Genomic DNA, 7,637 nt, shown 5'->3' with positions numbered 1-7,637 from the left:
AGGGGAGAGAACAGGTAAACAGTCAATTAATTACAAAGTATGATAACTATTATGACTGACAGAAATATACAGTGGTGCAAATAGCTCAGGCGAAGTAAAACCCTCTTAGAGAAGGCTTCCTGAACAAAGCCACAATATCGGCTTAGGCCCAAAACATGAGTTGGGAATTAGCCAGATTTGGGGAAGGGGAGCAGCACAAGAAAGATATGTTCCATTGATAAAGATTAGAAGGTAAAAGCACAAATTGAGAACAAAGGGAAATGGGGGAAAGAGAGAGATGCAGAGCACTTGACACAAGATGAAGCTAAAAAGATGAAGTAGGAACCAGATCACAAAGGATGTGGTAAAATGTTTAAGGAATTTGGACTCTATGCTAAGGCAATAGAAAACTATTGGGTTTTAGGCAGAAAAAAATGACATTAAAATTTGTATATCAGCAAATAATATGGTTGCAGTGAAGAATAAATTAGAAAGACATGCCATGGGAAGCAGGAAGAGCAAGCAGCTACTGTTGCAAGTGTCTTGGATTAAAGATGATGATAGTACTGAGCAGGACTGTGGTAAATGATATGGAAAGAAAAAAGACTGGCCAGAAAAAGAAAGATTAGAATTGATAGGATTGGGTTTGGTGACTGGAATAGATGGGGAGGAAAGGAGGGAGGGAGAAGTAAAATATTATTTCTGAACCTGGCAGTTGAAGGAATGATGCCATCAACTTACTATTTCCCCTCTGTTAGAAATATTTACAAGATCCTAAAAATATTACAGTCTCTTTTCAGTTATGCACATTGATATAAACAAAGCAAAAATATTTCAGGTTTGATTCCAGCAAATATGATTTTTAGCTCTTGAACCATCTTCCACCAATTCTGCATAAAATAATATTAAAATGAGTCTGTATTTCACAAGCATACACCAACAGGAGAAAAAGGAAATTTAGTAAAGAAACATGCTGAGTGCATGGAGAAGGCCAGCTTGAAATTAAAGTTTACTATTCAGAGTGAATCCACAAATGAAAAAGGTGAGAACTGACAGTATTGCCAAAACACAAAGCAGTCTCAAAACTGTTTTCTTTAAACCTATTACTAAAATAAGCATAGGAATAGCTCTTTCATAAAACCATGATAGATTTTTTAAAAGTAGAATATAATTTTTGCAAGGCGAGTAAGAAAGAATCTACAGAAAAAAAGAGCACTACCCTTTGAAATCCAATGTTGAGAACACAAGGCAATAGCTTTCGAAACCCAATCATTCATGCAGAAGTTAGGTGCCCTAAACTTCTGTAAATAGATTAGCACTGACCAAGCAGATTAGGCTCTTTTTAAACACTTTCATTTTGTCTCTATAAAACTGTATCTAATACTCTGAAACCACACATAGTCAGCTCTAAGAAAGGAATTTTAAGAGCCACTCATTTCCTTAAACATTATATCTCACCTCATAAAGAAATCTCATATAAATTTATCTATCAATGTATTTATAATGTATGTATTTATGTATTTATATGGGAGGTAAATGAGAAGAGACACTTTTCTGTATTTGCAAAAATACCACTTGTATTCTCTCAAGGCAGTTTTATATATCACAAAATAAAGATTTCCTCATACTGAATGGATTTAATTAATCTATGAAATAAATTACCCATATTATAGGTACCTAGCAACCCCCTTCACCCAACTCCCATGGGCTTCTCCCACACACTCATTTCACCATCAGTTATCTAGGGAGTCTGTGAGTGATGGGTTATCCTTTTTCTTGTATAACAGATACGGTCTTGTATAACACAAAGTTTGAGCACATACTGTGCTCAAGGAATGTGTTCAATTATGAAAAACGGATGAAAACTCTTTTTCTGAACCATCATTTTTCCTTCAGTCTCTGTGGTAGGAGGACCCAATTCTCATGAAAACTTAACCTCATCAACGCTCATGAACTTGGCGAATGCTTCTCACTGCCATCAGAGGGACTATCCCCTACTAACATGCACATAGGTTCACTCAAATGAAACCTGTGACACCACGTTTCCCCACCATTCTAGCATATTGCAGGAAATGATTTTCCTCCTACGGCCATGTAGATATATGTCTTGTTGGTTTTCTGACAGTTTTCCTAGACTTTTCTGTCCACAGGCAACATTTTTAAATAATTTAAGTTTTGTGCTATAATTTGCACGCCTTAGTTAAGGGAAATGGTACTAATACAATAATTTGCCAAAGATTACAATGCTGACGGCTGAATATTTAGTGAGAAACAAAAGGGAAACTTCTACTGTAATGTCAGAAAAAAAGTCCTGAGGAAAGACTATATCCCTAAAGCCGTAAATATAAAATTCAAACGTAATGAGGTCACATAGATAATAGTACTCAAATCTCCCCGACTTAGACAGTTAGTACTAAGTTTTCCCGTGAAACGGAGGTTAGGGATCAGCCTTAGAATACTAAGAAAGATAAAAGGTTCTCCTAGAACTAAAAGAGGGAAGAGAAATCAGACAAGAGAAACATGGTGAAGGAAGGGGGAAACTAGCTGTCGTGAAAGGGGTCAACTCCACACAAAAAAAAGGCATTTTTGAACGGGATTTACGAAGAGTCGCCCGAGCCCAAACCCCTGCAGACGGAGAGGTGAACTCTGAAGTCTGAGGCAGAAGGCGCCCGAACCCAGTGACAACGGCAACCGCTCATTTTTAGGAGTCGGGGCGCCGAGAGGAGACGGTGCCTCGCCTGAGCCGCCTTCCCTCCGTTCATCAGGAGCGACACCCACCTGGAGACCGCCATGGCCGGGCGCCGGCGGTTCGAGGTTCCCCGCGAGCTAGGGGCCGCGACGCTGAGGCGCTAGTTTCCAGACAGCAAAGAGGCGCAGGCCCAGGCCGCGAAGCAGAGGGGAGCGGCCGGTGCGGCGTGGGACGTCCTGGTGCGGACCCTCGGGCATCTGCCCCACCGCCTCCCCGAGCTCGTCCTCGCCGCGGCCCGGGAACAGGGGTCTGAGACAGCGGCGGAGGCGGCAGCCGTTCGACCCGCACGACTTCAAACCCGGTGCCCCCAGCCCCGCTCTTTGCTGACGCAGGCGTCGGCACGCCGGACTGAGCGTCAGCGCGCCGGAAGTGACGTCAGCTCACCAAAAAGGGGCTCCGTTCGGGCGAGGAGTACGAGCTTGCTCAGGCCTGGCGCCGCGCCCCTGAAAAAGAAAGTCTCGTTGTGCTCATTTGGCGAGGGGCGTTAGTCATAAAAAACGAGGCGGGAAAAACCCCTTTATTTTCTAGAAAAGGAAAAAAGGCGATTTAGCCCAAGGTTCCAGAAGTTCAAAAACTTGATTCCTAATTCTTGACCTTCCCCACCCTCATCCCACCAGACTGCTTCTAGAGAAAAGAGATAAGAAGGACCTTAGCACGATCTAGTCCAGGTAGAGATGACAATGGGAGGGATGAAATTAAGAGAGATCTGCAGTGGCTCCTAAGACATGACTCAAAGTTTGCCATGCTTGCCAGAAGTTATGCATAACTATTAGAGGGTCTTCTGGCAACCACTCACCAAGTTTGATTTCTTGTCACTACCATCATTTTCTCAACCAGATGTGAAAACTCCCAGCCTTTTCTAGGGCGGGGGGGGGGGGGTGTAAAGGGGAACGACTTATCTGCCTATTCAGTTGCTTAATTCATTAGGCTTTTAAATTTTATTCTGTCACCTAGTGCAGGCCCTTATCACCTTAAACTTGATTTTTACGATAGTAATCAAAGTAATATTTCTCCACCTTCTTCAGCTGGGTACATCTTACAGGCCACCAACAGATTAATCTTCAAACACCACTGCTTTTATCAAGTAACTACCCTGCTTGTAAAACTTGTACATTGGCTTCCCATGACTTAAAGAGGCTATGTCTCAACCTGTGAGTCTGTTTTTCATCTGTAAAATAAGGCTAATGAGCAAGAAGTACCATAGAAGGTTATGGAAATAAAATGAGGCCATGTAGCTAGAAGAGCTTACAAGAGCTTTGTAAAATATAAAGTCGAATATAAATGTAAGGGGAAAGAAACTAACTTAAGTACCTGCTATATGGTAGGCATTTGACATGCATTATCTCATAGTCATAGGCTAGCACTGTAAAGTACATTTTAATCTATAGGTGAGGAAACTAAGCTCAGCAAACTTTAATTTGCCCAAGACCCAAGCTAGTAATACTATTTACTGTTGTTCACTCATTCATCAAATATTTATTTGGCACCTATTATATGTCAGACCCTCTGATAGGCACTGTTTATACTATTAGACAAAATCTGATTAAGCTGATGTTCAAATGTCTGCATGTTTCACAGCCTCCTACCTGCCTTCTCAATTTATATCCCACCACTGAAACTAACCAGCAAGTACTCTTTGTTGACTGGGTAGTACATTCATTTATTCAGCCAAAATTAAGCAACTACTATTAGCTAAACACTGTACTAGAGACTGGGGCTTCAAAACAAACCAAAAGAGCCTAGGTGCCCACTTGGGCTGAACTTACATTCTAATGGAAGGAAAAAGAGTAAATAGATAAATAAGAAAATATGTTTACATAACTATGTAAAACAGACTAATGATACTGAGACTCCAGATTGGGTGCTTAGGGAAAAGCCAAGGAGGTGCTTAGGCTGAGGCCTGAATGACAAAGGGGAGCCTTCCAGGTAGAGTTTACACCTAGAGCAGGGGTCGGCAAACTGTGGCTCGCAAGCCACATGCGGCTCTTTGGGTATGTACATGTGGCTCTGAAGGAAAATTGAAAATGAAAATAAAACTATCATAGTTTCATTTATAACATTTTTAAAGGAGATATTATTCACATAATGGTGATTTCATTTGTTTTATGGCTCTTGAATACTTTTTATAAATTGTTGCGAGGGACAGGATTGGCTCTTCTGTCTCAAAAGTTTGCCGACCCCTGGCCTAGAGTAAAAGCCTGAGAGAAGTCGGCTGGGTTGGGAGATGAGCTGTGAGAAATAGAAAGGGGCCATTGTAAAGAATTTGGATTTTACTCTAGATGCAATAGAAAGTCATAGGAGGGTTTTAAGCACGTCAGGAAAATGATCTGATACACATTTTAAATATCTTACTCTAATATCCAAGAGGTAATTAGATATATAGTTCTAAATGACACTTAGAAGACAGGAAAGATGTGTATGGGTATTTGGGTTACTTCCAGTTTGGGCTACTGCAAATAAAGCTGCTAGAACATTTGTGTATAATACTTTAAAAAAAAAAGAAGAAGAATAAGAAGACAGGAAAGGGCTGTGTTGGAAGGGATAGTGTAATAAATATATTGATTTATTAGGCTGAATTGTTTTTAAATCCTTTCTCACCACACTTAATAGCTGTGTGTCCAGGGGAGATGTATAAACTTCCTAAGTTCCTTTATCTGGGAAATGGGGGTAATAATAGTACCTCATAGGGCTATGGTGAGGATTAACTGAGATAATGAATATACAGCATTTTACAAAATGGCTGTCATGATAAACACTAAAAATATTAACTACATTAATTATTCTTTTTGTTAGCTATGCAACTTTAAGCAAATGACTTAACTTCTATGTTTCAATTTCCTCAGCTGTTAAATGGAGATAATAATAGCACTGGTCCACAACCGTTACCTGAAAATTCTGCCAGATGGTTTTCTGAATTTAGAATTCTTTCGATTTTGAAAAGTTATCCCATGCATGCACCTTATCTATGTCACTCCAACAGCTTCTAGGGCAGCACCCTATAATTAAATATATTTATAGTTCTGCAGCAAAATGTATGAATAGCCATATTAAGAGGAATAAATAAAAGACTGTAAGTAGCCACAAGCCAGTTCAGGTCAGGTCTTGCTGCAAAGTGCATTTTTTTAAAAATATTGATTTCAGGGGCCGGCCGAGTGGCGCGATGGTTAACAACTCGCTTGGGATGCCAGAGGGCCCCGGTTCGGATCCCACATATGAGGGCCAGTGACACTGCCATCCACAGCTAAGATGCTGAATGACAGCTCAACTGGAGCTGGGCTGCTGTGAGTCTCTGGCGACGGCGTAGGCTGCAGCCCCGGTGGCAGTGGGTTGCCATGGGCTACCGTGTGTGACCAGCAGCCAGCGTGAGCGGCCAGCAGCCCCAGTGAGCTGCCGTCCAGAAGCCGGCCACTGATGTGCCTCGCCTGGGAAGAGAGCAATGATGGTGCCAACTTGGGCCAGTGAAGCAACGTCCTTCACAACTAGACTGAAGAACAAAAATGACAGCAACTTGTCTGTTCCCCTTCCCCCAATTCCCCAATAAAAATCTTTAAAAAATAAATAAATAAAATAAAATATTGATTTCAGACCTTTTTCAATTTCAGAGTTATAAATAATGAATCATGAACCTGTACTGTTGTAAAGTTGTAAGGATTGAATGAGTTGATACATGACACCCTTAAAAAAATGCTAAGTAAAGATTAGCTATTATTTTTTTACCACCAGAAAGATGGCTTCAAAATTAGTGGCAAAAGACAGAACCATTGAGCAAAGAATGTTGGACAATTGGCTCTTCATGTGGAAGGAAAAATCATATTCCTACTTCATACCATCCCAAAATAAATCTCAAATGGATTAAAGATCTAAGAATGAAAAAAAAAACGAAAAAAAACAAAAAACTCTAGAACTATTAGGAGACTATTGAAGAATATTTTGGCCTAGGGGTAGGAAAGGATTTCTCAATGCACAAAATATTTACATTGAGGAGAAAATAGATAAACTTGAACCCACTAAACTGTAAAACTTGTATATTGCAAAAGGAAAACATCCAAAGGAAGGTAGAGGAAGATTGGCCTTCCATGAGTCTCTTAAAAGCAGAGAAGAACTTTCCCAGAAGCTGACAGAAAACTTCACAAAGTGTGCAGAATTGGGTCACACACCCATAACTAAACCAACTACAGGCAATGGGACTGGAATTATCCTTAGACCAACCAGGAGATGAGAATAGAGTCAGCTTCCCCTGAGATAAGCTCTACTGGGAAGGTTGGAAAGAAGATTGCTTCATCTCCAGACTTCATACATCCAGAAAAACTAAGGAAAAGGAAGGAGTAAGAGGTGGTGTTTGTCTCAAAAAAGCAAAAATCTTCCCACTAATTCTTAGCAGACTTACATCACATTGGCTAGAATAAAACTGCAGGGACTTCTGGGAAGATAGTAGCACGATACATCCACTAACTTTATCCTTCTCATATGATCAAAGGAACTTTGATATGAACATAAAAGTATAAATTATCCAGCTAAATTATTTAGACTTTTACATCAAAGTTATTAGACCTACATTTATGTTGTTCCCTCATGCTAAATACAAAATAAATTTTAGATGGATTAATAGAAATTTTAAAAGTAAAAACTTAATATAAAGAGTATATATGGGGGTGCCAAAAAAATGTATACAAGTGGACACTTCGGTCAACATTGCTCAAGCAGTAGTTCACTGTGATCAGAAGTGTCTGGGGCCAGCAGAGTTGCACATTGGTTAAGAGTTGGCTTGGCGAGCTGGCCAAGTGGCACTTTGGTTAAGAGCTGGCTTGGGGCACCAGAGGGCCCCGGTTCAGATCCCACATATGAGGGCCAGTGACACTGCCCTCTACAGCTAAGATGCTGAACAACAGCTCAACCTGGAGTTGGGCTG

The 7,637-nt window shown here is 40.6% G+C and overlaps 2 protein-coding genes across 2 annotated transcripts in view; one reads left to right on the top strand and one right to left on the bottom strand.

Moving 5' to 3' along the window:
* The window catches only part of BTAF1 (B-TFIID TATA-box binding protein associated factor 1), an 87,073-nt gene extending 83,998 nt beyond the window's left edge, over positions 1 to 3,075 (bottom strand). The window contains exon 1 of the mRNA XM_019639000.1: positions 2,758 to 3,075. The gene's annotated coding sequence lies outside the window, so the exon portion shown is untranslated. The remainder of the gene's footprint in view (positions 1 to 2,757) is intronic.
* Positions 1 to 7,637, top strand: part of FGFBP3 (fibroblast growth factor binding protein 3) — a 119,137-nt gene that overhangs the window by 94,902 nt on the left and 16,598 nt on the right. The gene's annotated exons all lie outside the window — the stretch shown is intronic.

Source organism: Hipposideros armiger, unplaced genomic scaffold, assembly GCF_001890085.2.
Source record: "Hipposideros armiger isolate ML-2016 unplaced genomic scaffold, ASM189008v1 scaffold_42, whole genome shotgun sequence".
NCBI classification, from domain to species: Eukaryota; Metazoa; Chordata; class Mammalia; order Chiroptera; family Hipposideridae; genus Hipposideros; species Hipposideros armiger.
Note: the sequence above shows the minus strand (reverse complement) of the source record. Positions and strands in the feature narration are given on the sequence as shown.